Raw genomic sequence first — 19,656 nt, 5'->3', positions numbered from 1 at the left:
AATAGACCCAAATTGAAGTGCCCTAAATCATCCCTATGTCCCACTAAAGTATCTATATATTAAAAAATGAACCTTTTTTTTTTTGAGACAGGGTCTTGCTCTGTCACCCAGGCAGGAGTGCAGTGGTGAGGTCTCGGCTCACTGCAACCTCCACCTCCCGGGTTCAAATGGTTCTTCCGCCTCAGCCCCCGGAGTAGCTGGGATTACAGGCGGGCACCATTACGCCCGGCTAATTTTTTGTTTTTAGTAGAGACGGGGTTTCGCCATGTTGGCCAGGCTGGTCGTGAACTCCTGACCTCAGGTGATCCCAAATTGCTGGGATTACAGGCATGAGCCACCACGTCTGGCCAAAAAACAAAACATTTTAAAAGAGATAAATTAGAGTAAATATGTACAACATATATTAACAACAGAACTAATTTCCTGATAAATTAAAATTTCATGAAAGTCAGTAAGAAAAAAAAAAAACAGTTATTTAATTATAAATCTGGTCAGAAGAAAAACCAGGCAAGACGTATAAAAGTAGTATAAGGGGGCCGGGCGCAGTGGCTCACACCTATAATCCCAGCATTTTGGGAAGCCGAGGCGGGCAGATCATTTGAGATCAGGTGTTCAAAACTATCCTGGCCAACATGGTGAAACCCCATCTCTACTATAAAAAAATACAAAAATTAGCCAGGCATGGTGGTGCACGCCTATAATCCAGGCTACTCGGGAGGCTAGGCAGGAGAATCGCTTGAGCCTGGGAGGTGGAGGTTGCAGTCAGAAGAGATTGCACCACTGCACTCCAGCCTGGGTAACAGAGCAAGCCTCCATCTCAAAAAAAAAAAAGTAGTATAAGGGTGGGCACAGTGGCTCATGCCTGATTCCCAGCACTTTGGGAAGTTGAGACAGGCGGATCACTTGAGCCCAAGAGTTCGAGACCAGCCTGGTGTTCTCTAAAACAAACAAACAAACAAACACACGATTAGCTGGGCATGGTGGCTCACACCTGTAGTTCTAGCTACTCAGGAGGCTGAGGTGGGAGGGTAGCTTGAGCCCAGGAGTTCAAGGCTGCAGTGGGCTATGATCATGCCATTGCACTCTAGCCTGGGCAACAGAGTGAGACCCTGTTTCAAAAAAAAAAAAGAGTGGTAGTATATGAGAAGATGATTCCCATTCAGAAAGTGAGATACATTCAGTAGTCGTGTATGAGAAGATGGTAATCCTCATTTATAAATTGAGATCCATTCATTTAAACATTCATTAAGCTTATTGAAGTGAGCCATTTGGCAAAGTCAGAATCCTGCTGCGTGACCATGTTAAACAGGTTGTGGGACAATGGGCAATTATTCTATTGATATGTGGGAATGGAAATTGAAACAGCTTTGGAGAATCAGCTTTGGAGACAAGTTATATTTTATCCAGGGATTTCACTCCTAATAGAAGCTAGAGCTACACTTGCAAAGAGACTTGTTATTAAAAATTATGGTACATTCATATAATAATACAATATATTGTCACCAAAAACTAATTAGGCAAGTATGTATGTAATATATATGTAATACTTGTGAGAGTATAGATATGTGAGATATTCGAGATATTGTTTAACTTAAAAAGTAACTGTCAGAGTGTTTATAGAGTAGTTCATTCATGATAAATTTTACATTGTTATATATAACATACTTTCTATGTATAGAAAATAACTGGAAGTCCATGCAAGAAACTGTTTCCTCTGAGAACTGGAATAAGAGTAAAAAGGGACATTTATTTTTCACTTAATCCTTCTCTATTCTGTTCCAAAAATATTTCTTACCAGCATACAAAACCCTCAGAAGAAAAACATTTTTTGGAAATACTTGATGTACTTAAGATAATTTTAGGAAGGCATCCTTAAATATTACTATCTTCTAGTTTTATAATTTTTGTCTGAAGTCAAACTTTGAGAAAATAAAACACATTAATGTTGAAGTTGGTTGTCTCTACTGAGACATACAGATGCATATGAAGTGGTTAACTTATGTAAGTGATGAAAGTAATAAATTTGATAATATTTAGATAAAAACTTTTTTCTCTTAAAGAAAAATATATTTTGCTATGACAAAAAATAAACTTTTATTTCTAATAATCTTCTATGAATCTGTAGCCATTGCAAGCCTGTTTTTGTTTTTATGGTAATAATATCCAAACAAACCAACCAAAAAATATAGAGCAGGGCCAGGATTTGAAACTTAGCACACTAATGATGAATGTCTATTAAACTATAAAATCCCAGTAGAAAAATGATACTATACTAAAAATGGCACTATATAAATAAAAATTTGTATTTATTACTTAAATTATTATTTTACTTTAAAAGGGAAAACATGTTAAACCAATTGATTTGATAGGGGTACCGGACTCTTGCTTTCTTCTGTTCCAGACAGGTAATTTTAGAAACCCCTTTTACAAGTGATATTATTTCTTCATTACTTTAGAAATCTTGGCAAGAAGAGTTTTTGTTTTGTTTTTCTTTTATTTCTTCTACTTTTTTGCAAACCACCTTCATTGTGACTAGGTGTGACAGGAATCAAAGAGGAGCCATGCTGAATAAAACTCCTTGCATGGGCCTCTCGTTGTGCAAAAACCACAATAAATAATAATCCTACTTCTCTCTGGTAGCACTTGCCATATGATAAAATACGCTACATTACTCCAAACAGCAGAAACTCTAAGTTTCTGCATTTGCTGAATAATGAAATTGACAAAAGAGAAATTTATTAAGAAATATAAAATAACTGATGACATTTAAAACATATTTTTATTTAATTCACATATATTTATTATTACCCTCACAAGTTTTTTTTTTTTTTTTTTTTTTGAGATTGAGTCTCACTCTGTCGCCCAGGCTGGAGTGCAGTGGTGCGATCTTGGCTCACTGCAAGCTCTGCCTCCCGGATTCATGCCATTCTCCTGCCTCAGCCTCCCGAGTAGCTGGGACTACAGGCGCCGCCACCACGCCCGGCTAATTTTTTGTATTTTTAGTAGAGACGGGGTTTCACCGTGTTAGCCAGGATGGTCTGGATCTCCTGACCTCGTGATCCACCTGCCTCGGCCTCCCAAAGTGCTGCGATTACAGGTGTGAGCCACCGAGCTCGGCCCTTACCAGTCTTAGTAATTATTATTATTCCCCAAAATGAGTAAGTTGAAGCTTTGAGCATGTCTGATGTTACACAACTAACAAATAGCAGGACTGGGTCTGTCCAACCCCAAGCCTTCTTAATCATGGGGCCACATTCATGGAGATGAAGCCTTGGTCTACAAACCTGTAAAATTCTACCTTAGTTAATAGGAAAACAAGAACTCCAAAATGCTCATATATATTCTGATTATATGACAATTAAATTTACTTTTTTTCTTAGAGAGCTTTTCCCTTTAACTACTGGGTGATCAATTTTTATCTCCCATGTCCCATATTGGTATGTTTTTTACTATAAAAGTATAAGTACTTTTTTCAGAATAAATGACACTTAAATGTCCAAATTTTGGTATGTTTTGCATATAATAATGCAAATTTAAGTACAAATTAGAGAGAAATGCTTTAATCATATTTGTAACTAAACCAAACTTTTAATTAATTACATTTAAGTTTCCAGTAAATTTTATTACTTAAAAAGTCCATATAATTCTGGACTAATTATGCTAGCTGATTACCAAAATCCACACTGCTATTAACATGCCTGTATTAATGATTTTTTTTTAAAGTTCATTAGCATGGACTATTACATAACGTTCTTCTTGAAATAATCCATTGTTGCTCCTTCCTTTAAGGAAATTGGATCAATTCATTGCAACAAAATATTTCTATATAATCTGAGTAACAGTTGATACCAAACCATGTCAAATATGTACGAAAGTGAAAGGGGTATTTAAGTGTGATTTTCCTAAAAAGTAGACATCTAAGTCTGTATAAATAAAATGAATATTTCAAAGACTTACTTATTTGCTTCCAGGCATCAGAATTAATCACCACAGTCCATTTTAAGAAGAGCAAGAGTTAACACCTTTCTTGATGTATAAAAGCAATTCAGTGTGAATAAAGTACCCAGTGTATACAGAACATTGACACTTGAGCTAGATAGAAGTGACCAGCATGATTTCCAAACGATCATTTTTATTAGATAACTGAAGTATTATTAAAGAGAATGTTCCAGTCTTTGAAGTGTAAGTGTCTGCCAAACCAGAACCCTGCCCCTTTAATCTGCATTTAATTATATTTTCTTCATGGCCTCTTGGTCTGCTCTTTCTCATACTTAAATAATTTTATTAGTTGTAATGCATCATGAATCTAAGCGTAAATCTGGATGTGAAAGTATTACTAAGAGATATCTCAGCTTAATTCTTTTCCAGGTCGACTCAACATAATTTTAGCAGTTGGGTTTGTTTTCAAAATACATCCCGAATACATTTTCATAACTCCCGGAATTGCATATTTGTCTTTATTTTCTATTCCTACTTTATTAAGCACACCTTTAGATAAAAAATCATGGCCATTTTTTCTTTAGCATCCTCACAGTCACCCCATATTCCATTACAGGGGGGCCTGTCTATTGCTGTCTAATGAATGTAACTTATCACACTCTCTATTTGGTTTTGACTTTGGAAATTTCTGCATGGTGAAAGTTCTTATATTTGCGTTTGCTTATTTGAAATCACCAAATATTCAGTTAAAATAATAAAAGTCAAAGTATGTTTTATGAGCATTCAGAATGATGGAATATACTTGATAATTTGGACTAATCTTATGGAGTAAATTTGTCTTTGGCATAATGATCTCAAGAGTTTCCTTTACACTTAGTGCTGTCTTAAAAAAAAAACACTCTATAGCAAAACAATTTGAGATTAATCAAAATTAATATTAATTGGCCTAAACTTATTAAACTGAACATTTTACTGTTAAGTAAATCATACCTCAATGTTAAGTTCATCCATTTATCCACCTATCTATCCACCCATCCATCCACCCATCCCAAGTCTTCTTTACTGGAGACCAGTCTTTGATCACAAGCTATCTAGGAATTCCACTCAAACCTGCCTCTGCACGTTGGACACAGTGTACGCTACTGGTGGCAAGTTACTAGCATCTGAGGACTCTGCTGTTGGCTGAGAAAGTTTTATCCTACTCAAGGGAAACCCCTCTTTCCTCTTGGCCACACACATCCCCAAGTAAAGGCAGCTTGCATCTGAAGTCAGGTTGGGTGTAGTTCAAGGAAGGGGAGGACCTTTTATTGGCTGCATTTTCATAGACTTTGTTCTCTTCTTCAAGGGCCTCTATGAAAATTCATATGTGAGAATTGCACCTTAAAATCTGGGACTGAGTAACAATACCTTATAAACCAGTTGGCCTCAATGGTATGTTTCTTGTTTCCTGTCTTTCCTAGTTAAAATTGTTCTTTTTTATAGAAACAATATACCTTCTTAATTTCTAGCTTCATGCTAGATTTCTCTATCTGTCTTACTGAGCATGGGGTAAGTAAGAGCATTCAATGATCAAAAATACAAGTTAAATAAAAGATAATGCAATTTTTCAGATGAGAAAACTAAAAGTCAAGTACTTGAAGTGCATATACATAACTAGAGTAGCATTTAGAGAGAAAAAATATTAATTGACCTGATATTATAAATATATTTTTATACTTTTCAAAGTGTGCACACACCACACTTATGCACATAAAATTTAACCAACATTTGCATATATGCCAAACACTGTTTTACACGCCTCATAAATATTAACTCATTTAATCCTCATGATAAACTAGAACACAGATACTATTATTAGGCAGCTTTACAGATGGAAGTGTGAAGAGGTTTGCCTATGGTTATGAAAACAGTAAGTGATTTGAACCTCTATGTCATACTGAGTATCATGGTCTAGAAAAAGGAAGCTTACAACGTAGGCCAGATAAATATTATCATCTCCATTGGGGAAATGCAGAAATCCAGGCAGGGAGCATTTAAATGTTTGGCTCAAGGGTACTTGAATAGATTGGAGTTATTCCAGGAACCCATAATGAAGGTTAGTTCTGATTCCTGTCCAATTTTTTTCCCATTATGTTATATTGCCAAAGTTTCTGCAGTTTTGATAATCACACCAAGCAAATAGGAGTTTGTTAAATTATTTCTCCAAGATATAATTTATTGATACTAAATTTTAGCATTAGAATAAATGTTTATGAAAACACAATCAGGATGCAAAATAAAAAAAAAACTGAATTTAGTACATAAATGATATGAACAAAATGCATAAAGTACCAAGCTTCAAATGCAGTATTTCAGATCAATAGTTTATACCATTTTAATTCAACAAATGTCTATTGAATGCTTAATATATTCATGGGCTATAGAATAAAACTAAAAAACAGAGGAGATATAATCCCTGACTTCAAGTTACGAATCATCAGACAAGCACATAGGATTCTATCATTTTTTTTTTATCTTAGGAAGGAAAATAAAATGATTTTGAAGACACTCAGGAACAGGTATGGTTTAATATAGGGCTTGGATTATTTTTTCCTTTCCTAGTTGTACCGTATAAATAACAATGAAATTGAAATAAGAAAATACGGTGCTGAATCACAGCAATATATGATCTTAATCAAATCCTGTAATCTCTTTTATATTCAGATTATCCATTGTTAAAATATGATTCGTAATACTTACCTCAAAAGTTAGGAAAATAAAATACTATATAAAGGATTGTGTAAACCATAGCATGCTGTAAAAACTGCATTAGATCATCTAAGTGAAATTAATATTTACATTTAAAGCATAGAAACCTATTTGTAGTCAATTACACCTTACTATTACCTGAGGAAAATGCAAAGGAAGATTCATTGCAGTGTACCTGTGGAGATCCACAGGCTGTGCCAGAGACTGTAAATAACATAATCTCAATTACTCTTCATCATGCCTCTATAAGTGGTCATCGCATAATATGAGGAAGCTGAGTGTCAACGTGACTCTATGACATCTCTGAGGTCATAGCATTAGAACGTAGCAGAACTTAGGTCTCATTTCAAACTTAGGTCTTTCTAGCTGGAAAAGCTCTTTCCATACCTCCATGCCGTCTCAGCAATCTGTGTTGGCTGAATTTCTTAAGATGTGTTAATATTTTTAAGTGTGATAAAATATACCTATATAAAAGTTACATAAGTTATCTGAGGTCAGGAGTTTGAGAACAGTCTGGGCAAAATGATGAAACTTTGCCTCTACTAAAAATACAAAAATTAGCCAGATGTGGTGGCAGGTGCCTGTAGTCCCAGCTACTCGGGAGGCTGAGGCAGGAGAATCACTTGCACCCGGGATGCAGAGGTTGTAGTGAGCTGAGATCGCACCACTGCACTCCAGTCTGGGCGACAGAGTGAGACTCTGTCTCAAAAAAAAAAGTTATAAGCCAGGTGCAGTGCCTCATGCCTGTAATCCCAGCACTTTGGAGGTCAAGGCGGGTGGATCATGAAGTCAGGAGTTGAAGATCAGCCTGGCCAACATGGTGAAACCCCATCTCTAACTAAAATACAAAAATTAGCCGGGCGTGGTGGCCCGTAATCCCACAGGTGGTAGCCTGTAATCCCAGCTACTCGGGAAGCTGAGGCAGGAGAATCTCTTGACCCAGGAGGTGGGGGTTGCAGTGAGCCAAGATGGTACCACTTCACTCCAGCCTGGGTGACAGAGACTCCAACTCAAAAAAAAAAAAAATTATATAAATTATCATCCTAACCATTTCTAAAAGTACAGTTCAGTGAACAACATTACATTGTTGTGCAACCATCATCAATATCCATCTCCAGAACCCTTTTAATCTTGTAAAACTGAAACTCTAACCATTAAACAAGAAATCACCATTGCCTCTCCACCAGCTGCTGACAACCCCCATTCTATTTTCTGTCTCTATGAATGTGACTACTCTAAGTACAGTGTGTAAGTGGGATGATTAGTGAAACACCAGTTCAGTCTAGGTTCTTCTACTGGCTGCACAGAAAGCCAAGAACTGAGACGATGAGTATTGCCAAGGAAGAAGGCTTTAATCAGGTGCTGCAGCCGAGGAGATGGGAACTGAGTCTCAAATCCATCTCTCTGACCAACTACAACTAGGAGTTTATATAGCAGGGAAGGAATGTAACAATGTGTAAGGAAACAGGAACTCATGAGGGGCAAGGGAGCGATCTTGATGAATGAGGGGTCTGGCATCTCACTGTCTGGATGTGGTAACTGGGTGAGTTTCAGTTCTTTAATACTTTTTTTTGAGAGGCCTGAAGGTCATTTCCTGAAGAAGGAACTCAGAAAAAACAAATATAAGTTTCAAACTTTAATACCAAAGGGGTCAATTTCTATGTTCATCAAAAAATTTTTAAAAATGGGACTATTGGGTCTGTTTCAGAATCATACAGTATTTATCCTTTTATGACTGGCTTATTTCACTCAACATAATGACCTACAGTTGTAGCATGTGTCAGAATTTCCTTCCATTTTAAGGCTGAAAATATTTTATTGTAAGTAAATGTCATATTTTGTTTATTCCGCCAGCAATGAACACTTGGCGTACTTCCACCTTTTGACTATTGTTAGTAATGCTGCTTATGAACATAGGTGCAAAAATATCTGTACAAGTGCTTCATTTTAATTATTTTTGATATATACCCAGAAGTGAAATCACTGCATCATATGGTAATACTATTTTTAATTTTTTGAGTAACCACCATACTGTTTTCCATAGTGGCTGCACCATTTTATCTCCCACCAAAAATGCAAAAGTTTTCCAGTTTATCCACATCCTTGCCAATGCTTGTTATTTTCTGATTTTTTTTAATAGTAGCAATCCTAATGGGTATAAAGTGGTGTCTCAGTGTTTTGCCAGTCAGGGTTTTGACTTCCATTTCTCTAACAATTAGTGATATCAAGCATCTCTTCATGTGCTTATTAGCTATGTGTGTATCTTTTTTGTAGAGATGTCTATTCAAGGCCTTTGTCAATGGTTTAATTAGGTTGTGTGTGTGTGTGTGTGTGGTAAGAGTTCTTTATATATTCTGAATAATAACTCTAATCAGTTATATTATTTGCAAATGTTTCCCATTTTATGGCTTGCCTTTTCACTCTGTTGATTATAGCCTGTTTTGCACAGAAGTTTTTAACTTTGGTGTAGTCCAATTTACTTATTTTTCTTCGTTATCTATGCTTGTATTGTCATATCCAAATAATCAATGCAAAATCCAGTGTCACGAAGCTTTCCCCTTATATTTTTGTTTAAGACTTTTAGAGTTTTATCTCTTATGGGTTAGGTCTTTGATCCATTTTTAGTTAACTTTTTGTATATAGTCTGCGGTAATGGTTCAACTTAACTCTTTTGCATGTGGTTATCTTGTTTTCTCAGGACCACTGGTTGAAAAGACTGCCCTTTCCCTATTGAATGTTCTTGGCACCCTTGTTGAAATCATTTGACCATGTATGTGAAGGTTTATTTCTAGGCTCTCTATTCCATTTTGTTGGTCTATACTCCTGTCTTTATGACAATAACCACTGTTTTGATTACTGTAAATTTGCAGTGAGTTTTTAAATCATGAAGTACGAGACCTCTAACCTTGTTTTTCTATTTCAAGATTATTTTGGCTATTATAGATTCATTTAATTTCCATTTGAATTTAACAATGAATTCTTCTATGTCTGCAAAAAAGGTTGAGATTTTGATAGGGATTGCATTGAATCTGTAGATCATTTTGGGGAACACTAATATCTTAACAATATAAGTCTTCTAATTCATGAATATTGATGTCTTTCCACTTATGTATATATTTCTTTTATAGTTTTCAGTGTACAAGTCTTTTGCCTCGGTGGTTAAGTTTGTTCTTAAGTGTTTTATTCTTTTTAATGCTATTGTAAATTGAATTTTCTTAATTTCCTTTGGGTTATTCATCATTAATACATAGAAATGCAATTGATTTTTGTGTGTTGATTTTGAATTCTGCAACTTTGCTAAATTCATTTTTATGTAATAATTATGGTTTTCTACACATAAGATTATGTGATCTGTGAACAGAGATAAATTTACTTCTTCCTTTCTCATGTGGATGACTTTTATTTCTTTTTCTTGCCTAATTACTCCAGGTAGGACTTCTAATCCTAAGTAGAACAGAAATGGTGAAAGAGGGCATCCTTGTCTCGCTCCTCTTGATCTTCGAGGGAGACCGTTCAGTCTTTAACCACTGAGTACGATGTTAGTTGTGGGGTGTTTATATTTGGCCCTTACTGTGTTGACAAAGTTTCCTTCTATTACTAGTTGTTGAGTGTTTTGTAATAGAGCATCTTGTCAAATTTTTTCTTTCTGCATCAGTTGAGATAATCACATGGTTTTTGTCCTTCATTCTGTGAATGTAGGGCATTACTTTGATTTTCATATATTGAACCATTCTTGCATTCCAGGACTAAAGCCCACTTTGTCATGATGTAAAATCCTTTTAATGTGTTGTGAATTCTGATTGCTAGTATTTTCTTGAAGATTTCTGCATCAGTATTAATCAGGGATATTGGTCTGTACTTTCTTTTCTTGTAGTGTATTTGTCTGATTTTGGTATCAGGGTAAATCTGGTCTCGTAGATTGAGTTTGGCAGTACTCCCTCCATTTGGCTTTTTATTACGTTTGAGAAGGATTTGTTTTAATTGTTCTTTAAATGTTTGCTACAATTATCCAGTGAAGCCATCTAGCCCTTAGCTTTTCTTCGCTGGGAGGTTATTACAGAGTTAATTTCCTTACTGTAAGTCTGTTGAGATATTCTGATTCTTCATGATTCAATCTTGGCCATTTGTGTCTTTCTAGGAATTTGTCCATCTCACCTAAGATGTTCAGTTTGTTGGTATACAATTGTTCACAGTACTTTTTTACAATCCTTTTTATTTCTGCAAAATTGGTAGTAATGTCTCCTTTCACTTCTGATTTTCAGTTTTTTGTTTTCTTTCTTCCTTAATCATTCTAGCAAAGATTTCTCAATTTTGTTAACCTTTTTAAAGAACCAATTCTTTGTGTAAAAAGTTTAATATTTATATTAACTTTACTATTTTGTTTTTATTCAAATTTATTAGCTTGAAAATACATTTGTGTATTAAAATTAAAAGATACGGCTGAGTGCAATGGCCTATGCCTGTAATCCCAGCACTTTGGGAGGCTGAGGCAGGCAGATCGTCTGAGGTCAGGAGTTTGAGACCAGCCTGGCCAATGTGGCAAAACCCTGTCTCTACTAAAAATCCAAAAAAAAAAAAAGGCTGGATATGGTGGCTCATGCCTGCAGCCCCAGCTACTTGGTAAGCTGAGGCCGGAGAATCACTTGAACCCGGGAGGCGGAGGTTGCAGTGAGCCGAGACTGCACCACGGCACTCCAGCCTGGGTGACAGAGCGAGACTCTGTCTCAAAAAATACGTGTGTGTGTATATATAATACAACTAATCATACATTTAGTAAATGGCACACCCGGGATTAAATACAAGCTTTCCTGACTTAAGGGCCATGATCTGCTCACCCAATATATTGTATTCTGTCTGGAACTTATTCCTTCTGGTGGATTCTTGGTCTCGCTGACTTCAAGAATGAAGCCACCAACTCTCACTGTGAGCGTTACAGCTCATAAAGGCCGTGCAGACCCAAAGAGTGAGCAGCAGCCAAGATTTATTGTGAAGCATGAAAGAAAGCTTCCACAGAGAAGGGTACCCAAACTGGTTGCTGCTGCTGGCTCTGGTGGCCAGCTTTTATTCCCTTATTTGGCCCTGCCCACGTTCTGCTGATTGGCCCATTTTACAGAGTGCTGATTGGTCCATTTTACAGAGTGCTGATTGGTCCGTTTTTACAGAGTGCTGATCGGTGCATTTACAAACCTTTAGCTAGACACAGAGTGCTGATTGGTGCGTTTATAACCCTCTAGCTAGACAGAAAAGTTCTCCAAGTCCCCACACGACTCAGAAGCCCAGCTGGCTTCACCTCTCAGTATGTAGCTTTCTAACTCCACTTTTAAAATCTTAAATATCATATTTAATATAACTGATGGTACGGTAAAAGATGAGGTTGTTTAAAAAATAAAATCATCATTCAGTGAACATGCTTACTTTTAACACATAACTGAGGCAACAGACAATTATGAAACTACCCTGATATGTAGATCCCAGGGAAGAGGCGGGACCAACAACTTAGAAAGCAGGTCAGTAAAAATGTTGTTCCTAAAGACAGACTAAGTCTATACTAGTGTGTACATAGGGGAATGGGAGAGCTTGATAGGACTGTGTTTGCCTCTGCCATTTTGGGGCTCCATCCCCAGTACCACTTTTCTTAGCAATAGTGGACTTATTCCTGTGAAATGTCAATTTGTTCTACAGAGCAATTTCTCTCCAAAACTTTATAGACAACATTTTCCAGAATAAAATGAATAGTTATAGAATGAGTATTATATGGCCAAATCTGTAAAACGCCTCTTAAAAATCAGGCAAGGCTCCATCTGTATGTTTATGTGCCAGACCTGTCATTTCTATCAGTATTTGTCAAAGGATTTCCAGACGATTAGCATAGTTGGCATTCGTTTAATTAACACTAGAGCTTGTAAATCAAAGTGAAGACTTAAATGTACCCTGTGAGACTCATGTTTCTCACTGCTAAGAATAATTGCACTTTCTAAAGAACTGAAAATTGGCAACTAAGAGTACAAATTTGGATAATTTCACAATAGTTGTTATGCCTATTATCTTCTTCTAAAAAATACGTAAAATATTTTATTATCTGCAATTAGTTGACACAAATTTTATAGAATTGGGAATATTGATATTTTTATCTTAAATTTTACATATTTGGTTTATATTCATATTGCCCAGCAATTATATTTAAAAGCAGAACTTAATCCTCACTCATAAAATCATATAATCATTTAGTTAGGAGGAAGACTAGGGGTTTTCTTGTTCTGCTTTGGAGAGATCTACCCACTGTTTTAATACAATCTTATTTAAAAGGCTCTTCAGTAACCAAAAATTTGCAGCCTCTTTTTTTTTTTTTCCAGTGCTAAGTCATTTTAAGGTCAGTTTTGTACCTTTATCAGATGGGCATTCTTTCTATTATTTAATAACATGTTCTCTAGTAGTTTTGTTTTGTTTTTGAGACGAAGTCTCGCTCTGTCGCCTAGGATGCAGTGCAGTGGCGCGATCTCTGGTCATTGCAAGCTCCGCCTCCGGGCCTCAAGCGATTCTCCTGCCTCAGCCTCCCGAGTAGCTGGGACTACAGGCGCCCACCACCACGCCCGGCTAATTTTTTGTATTTTTAGTAGAGATGGGGTTTCACTATGTTGGCCAGGCTAGTCTCGATCTCATGACCTCGAGTACGCCTGCCTCGGCTTCCCAAATTACTAGGATTACAGGCGTGAGCCACCGCGCCCAGCCCGTGTTCCCTAGTTTGTGGAGATTTCATAAATTTATCAGCGTGTCCAGTTTCGAAGTCTTTGTGTTGCTCTGTGCCAGCAGGGGGCGCCAGTGAACCTGATCCAGGGGTATCATTCAATCCCAAAGCCTGGCGTGAAACACAGCGCTGGAATGTGTGAGGGAAACGAGCTTGCTCAAAGATCACCATCCCTTAGATCTGTTCTGTCTTTGGCTTCAGTGGAGCAAGTCACAGGACCACCATTCTCCCAATCATCAAGCTTGGGTTCAGTGTCCTCTTTTCTCCTTTGGACTCATATGTCATCGGCTCTAATTTACCAGATACTGCCTTCCTCCTATCTGTTCACATTGCCATTGTCTTCACCAGCCCCTGCTTGGCACATGGCAGTAAACACTGAACACATCTCCTTTCTTCAGCTTATGTCTCTAATCAAGTCTTCATGCTTCTTAGTGTGGATTCTTCCTTACTCTCTATTTTTGCCTTTAGTGGTTGATTGATCTTATTGTTCTTTGCGAACCACAATATGTTTACATTTGAAAATTAATTACCAACTTGAAAATTAAGAGTTTTGCATGAAATTCTAGATTTTTAGGTTCTTAAAATGTAACCAAATACCCCATTTTTCTTTTTCTTTTTTCTTTTTTTTTTTTAAGATGGAGTTTTGCTCTTGTTGCCCAGGCTGGAGCACAGTGGCACGATCTCAGCTCACTGCAACCTCCACCTCCCAGGTTCAAGCGATTCTCCTGCCTCAGCCTCCCGAGTAGTTGGGATTACAGGCACCTGCCGCCACACCTAGCTAATTTTTGTATTTTTAGTAGAGACGGGGTTTCACCATGTTGGCCAGGCTGCTCTCGAACTCCTGACCTCATGATCCGCCTGCCTTGGCCTCCCAAAGTGCTGGGATTACAGACGTGAGCCACTGCCCCTGGCCCCAAGTTCCCCCTATTTTCCTACGGGTGGTTTAATTATGTTTTTCCCTCTCACTCTGTTTTCTCCTTTCCCTGGCTCTCTGCTTTCTGCTTAGCTCTGCTGAAATGCATATATAATCTCTCACCTCTCTCTCACAGGACATTGCCTACACAGCAAGTTCCTCTAACTTTGTGCTCCAAGACAGATATCTCCTCCAGAGCTGACGGTGGATTTACAGACCAAAGCATGTCCCCATGGAACTCTCACCTCCAGCGGCGTGCCTCAGAACTGCCATCCTCCAGGAGTGACCTAGGAACTCACACCCACCAGGACAGCACGTCGAAAGCATGACCACTTGGCTACTTTTACAACTTAACTCTGCACAGGAAGGTGCCAGCTCAACTGCCTGGTAGGTAACTGACCAGAAGCAGTGGGACGCCTGCCCTTGCTCATTTCCTCCCTTACCCTATGAAAATGCCCACTTTTTGCAACAAAGAAGAAGCAGCACATTCAAAGGGGGGATGCTTTGTGCCCCTCCCCCCAAGCTAGCTTCGGAATAAATTCACTTATTTTGAATCAGATTTCCCTCTTGTTAATTGGACTGTACGTGCAGTGAGCAAGTAACCTGCATTTCAGTTACAAATTACAGAAGACCTGGCCACTCAGAGTAGACAGCCTCATCTGGTTTCAGATCAGAGAGAGCAATGAAAGTTTCTGCTTTTTTAAAAAACAAACAAAAAAACCTGGCTTGTCTTGAGACTAGGAGAATCTGCATTCTACCCCTTTTTGGCATGACTTAAACTTACTACCAGTGTAAAGCCTTAACTTGTTCTCAGATACAAACAAGCTCTTAAGACCAAAGGCTGCCTGAGCAGCTTATTGCACGGAGGAAGCAGAAGAGAAAAAATTATGTGAATATCATGCAAGTTGTAGTGAAGAATAAAAACAGGAAAGTATTAATCCAAGATGTGATTTTCCCTGTGTAATCAAGAATTTAGTCATTCTTACTCCATGAGGCAGGTAAGTACGGAGGAAGGTAACGGTGGCCAGAAGATTCCCTTTAGTAAACATCTCCTCAGGGATCTGTGAAGTCAGGAATCTCAGCTCCTGTTACAAATCAAAGGCCATTAATTACCATGGTGTCTGCAGTTGTCAATAGCCCACCCCTTTAATTCTCATATAATCACTTCAATTATTGTGCTCATTGTATGTAGTTATTGCTTGTCTCCTCACACAGAATGTAAGACCCATGACAGAAGAGACCATATCCATCTTTTTAGAGAAGTCTTTGACCTATAATACTCATTCAAAAATGGTTATGGAATTGATGAATTCTACAACCCGAAAAAAAAGTTAATACTCTGTCTTCTGAAAAACAAAAACAATACAAAACAAGTGCATTATCTTCAATGGCCTGCAGTATAATAATATTAAAACCTGTAGCTTTATTTTCAAGGTCTTGAGGACCTGAATGATCTGGTCCAAATCTAGTATCCTGTGTTTCTTTCCAAATCCTTCTGTCTAGACATCCTGTGCTCCAGCTACAGAAAGTACTTTCATTCCCTTGGCTTATTCTTTTTTTTGCTTTTTTGTTTTTTTTTGAGAGAGAGAGTCTCTCTCTGTCGCCCAGGCTGGAGTGCAGTGGCACGATCTCGGCTCACTGCAACCTCTGCCTCCCGGGTTGAAGCGATTCTCCTGCCTCAGCCTCCCGAGTAGCTGGGACTACAAGCGCGCACCACCATGCCCGGCTAATTTTTTGTATTTTTAGTAGAGACGGGGTTTCACCGTGTTAGCCAGGATGGTCTCGAACTCCTGACCTTGTGATCCACCCGCCTTGGCTTCCGAAAGTGCTGGGATTACAGGCATGAGCCACCATGCCCGGCCCAGGTTATTCTTTTAAACTGTTCAGACCATCTCACATTGCATCCTTTGCTCATGCACTGTTTTGCTCAATCTTTACCTTTTCTCTTCCACATCATCTTGCAAGAACCACCCGGATGGTATGTTCTCACTGACGTTTCCACTATTCCCCTTAGAATGAACCTCTCCTCTGATTTCCTGTGGTATATCACAACATGCATTTTAATCTTTCCCACACTTACTGAGTTTTATTACTCTCTCCTCCATCTAGCTGGAAACTCATTGCAAAGAGAGAGATTTGGATATCCACCTTCCTGTCGACTTGCCCAGATGTCTATCATGGTGCCTTCCGTATCCCAGGAGGACGATGAACACTGGCAGGCATGCCCAGCTGAAAGCTGATTCAGTGAGAACATTGGCAGGCATGCCTAGCTGAAAGCTGATGCACTGAGGCCTGCTCCCTGCTAAGGCTGTAATTCTTCACCCCACGAATCTTCATTCTGGTCTTCAAGTATTCAAGGTGTAGCAGGACGAGTCGCAGACAAAACTCCTCAGACACCAGATTAAAGAAGGAAGAGGTTTTTTATTCGGCCGGGAGTGTTGGCAGACTCCGAAAAAGAAACTCCTAGCCCTTTTAAGAGCTTACAACTCTAAGGGGTCTATGTGAAAAAGTCATAATAGATCAAGTAAGCGTGAGGAACGTGACTGGGGGCTACATACATCAGCTAACAGAACAAAAAGTTTTACAGTGCTTTCTCATACAATGTCTGGAATTTACAGATAACACCAGTAGTTTTGGTCAGGGGTTAATAGCCACCAGGGCCAGGTGGTGGTGCCAAGGTCGTCTAGCTATTTATCTTACTTCTGTTTCTTTCCAACTTTTTGCTTTCTCCCTTTTTCTCCTGTCTTATAAACTAGGGAAAAGGGGAGGTTGGGGAGAAACTGAGAAAGACAACAGGAGAAGTGGTAGCCTCATACCATAAAGGTAAACAGTCAGTTGTAGGCAATAATGTTATGTGACTTCTTCTGTAATTCCGTCTTCTTTTGTGTCTACTTTTGCCTGGGTGGGGGTGGGAGAAAGGTGTGTGAGAAACTCAGGTCCTGATGTCATGGCTCGCTCTTCCTTTTCAACATTCATAGACCCCAGGTCCCAGTGCCCAGAGAGTCTCTTTCTTTTATCTACTCATTATTAACTGGAGATGCAAAGCAGAATCTCCAGCTTGAGGCACCCAGACAGGTGTCTCCTGTCAGAGCTCCATTTCAATGGTACATGTTACGGTTTGAATGTGTCTCCAAAAGTTTATGTGTTGAACACAGGAGTAAATTCATTATGGGGTGAGTGGGTTTGTTATACAAGTGAGTTCAGCTTTCTCTTGCTGTCTCTCTTACGTGCTTTCTTGCACTGCCACCTGGCACCGTGGAAGGATGCCGTGAGAAGCCCCTCACCAGATGCCGGCCCCTAAATCCTGACCTTCTCAGCCTTCAGAACTGTGAGGAAGCAAATTTCTGTTTATTATAAATTACCCATTCTGTGGCATTCTGATATAGCCCCTCAAAACAAAGACAGAACTCCTCTGAGCGTCCACACTCTCCTCCCTGAATCCTGATGAGCATATTGTCTGTCCTCCCTCAGGCACAAGTGAAGCAGCCTACCCTGTGACACAATGGCTCCTGGCCCTTTGGCATTAGGGAGGGAGACATGGAGCAGGGAGCCCCTGAGTGTGCTGCTTCACAATCCCCAAGTGCTGGGAAGCACTGACACATAAGATCAGAAGGACAAATGAGAACATGGGGACAAGTTGTGAGATGAGGGGCCTGTGGCTCTGGAATTGTATTTCTGGGAAACTACAAGCAAGCTGTGTGTGTGTGTGTGTGTGTCTGTGTGTGTATGTGTGCATGTATTTGAAAGAAAATAAAAATAGAGAAATTCAATCATACTAGTATCTCCAACTGCTTCTGAGTCTGTGACTAGACCAATGATAATAAATGATAAAGAACTACCATGCATTTATTTATTCAAGAAACATTTACTGAATACCTGCCCTCATTCAAGTAAAAGGCTTAATGGTAGGAAAGTAATATATTAAATAAGTTCAATTTTTGTTACAAAGAAATACAAGACTACCATTAGAGAATACACAGGGGACCTGATATGTCTGCTCTGTGAGGGAAGGTTCTCCCTAAATATAAAGTTTAAGATGAAACCTGAGGGATAAGTAGCTGTTATGAGAGGGAGGATTAGAGGAACATTACAGTGTAGGGGAAATCTTTGTGTCAAGAGACATTCTGAGGCTGGGCAAGGTGGCGCACGCCTGTAATCCCAGCACTTTGGGAGGCTGAGGCAGGTGGATCACCTAAGGTCAGGAGTTCGCAACCAGCCTGACTAACATGGTGAAACCCCATCTCCACTAAATACAAAAAAATTAGCTGGGCATGGTGGCGCATGCCTGTAATCCGAGCTACTTGGGAGGCTGAGACAGGAGAATCCCTTGTACCTTGGAGGCAGAGGTTGCAGTGAGCCGAGATGGCGCCATTGCACTCCAGCCTGGGCAACAAAAGCAAAACTCCCTCTCAAAAAAAAAAAAAAAGAAAGATTTTGATCAACCACTAGAATTGAATTGTGGTTGGAGCAGAAAGTAAGAAGAGTGATCGGGCTACTGCGGTGGGTAGGGCTGGAGCATGGAAGCTGTTCTGGAATGGACTTGGTCTGCATCCTTAAGGAGATGGGGGCCAACAGAGATGCTTAGCAGGGAAATGACAGGTGCAGGCCTGCATTTTTAAAGCTAAATCACTATAGCAAGGCAACAGAGGCAAGAGGACAAAACTAAAATTATGTTTCAGAAGTTGAATAGCAACACCATGGCAGAGTGTGTGAACTGCAAGGCCATTCAAGCCTATTTGCTTTATCATATTGTAAGTTATGTGTGTCCTTATATATATCAGATTAACAGTATGCTTGCTTGCTTGGCTGCAGTGCTAACCTCTGAAAATGTGTACTCAGCCTGCATCCATAATATGGTAGTGGCAAGGTATTAACAGAACTAGGTATAGGTGAAATGTTTTCTGAATTTTCCTCTTGTTTCCTCTCAAGATTGTGATCCAGCTTCCCTCATCTAATTTATTTGCTCTACTCATTCATATGGATGAGAAATCTTTATTTATTTTTTAAGGCTATATATTACTGATTATTTGTAGGCTTAAGGAACCTGTCCCAGAAACTCTTCTGCTCAGTGTAAGGGTCAGATAACAGCTATGAAAACATTACTGACTGCAAAAAAAAGTACATGTTTCCTGCCCAAGAGAAAGAGCATAGTGGCCCCAATTCAATCTCCTAATACAGCTATTAGAAAAAGAAGAATGAGTTTTCTGCTCAGAAAATATTCTTTCTTCTCAACAGCTCACTCCATGGCTAACTGTCCACTTTGTAGAGCAAAAGTTAGTTCTGTCCAAGTATTTCAATTTGGCAGAACAGA

General features: G+C 38.8%; 1 long non-coding RNA gene across 2 annotated transcripts in view; it reads right to left on the bottom strand.

The window, feature by feature from the left end:
* Nucleotides 1-16,717, bottom strand: part of LOC129035400 (uncharacterized) — a 206,838-nt gene extending 190,121 nt beyond the window's left edge. For both annotated transcript variants that reach the window (XR_008502185.1, XR_008502184.1), the window contains exons 1-2: nucleotides 16,426-16,717; nucleotides 15,332-15,430 (exon numbers count right to left, since the gene is read on the bottom strand). This is a non-coding gene — a long non-coding RNA (uncharacterized LOC129035400). The remainder of the gene's footprint in view (nucleotides 1-15,331; nucleotides 15,431-16,425) is intronic.
* Between the last annotated feature and the right edge of the window lie 2,939 nt (nucleotides 16,718-19,656).

Source organism: Pongo pygmaeus, chromosome 3 (assembly GCF_028885625.2).
Source record: "Pongo pygmaeus isolate AG05252 chromosome 3, NHGRI_mPonPyg2-v2.0_pri, whole genome shotgun sequence".
NCBI classification, from domain to species: domain Eukaryota; kingdom Metazoa; phylum Chordata; class Mammalia; order Primates; family Hominidae; genus Pongo; species Pongo pygmaeus.
Note: the sequence above shows the minus strand (reverse complement) of the source record. Positions and strands in the feature narration are given on the sequence as shown.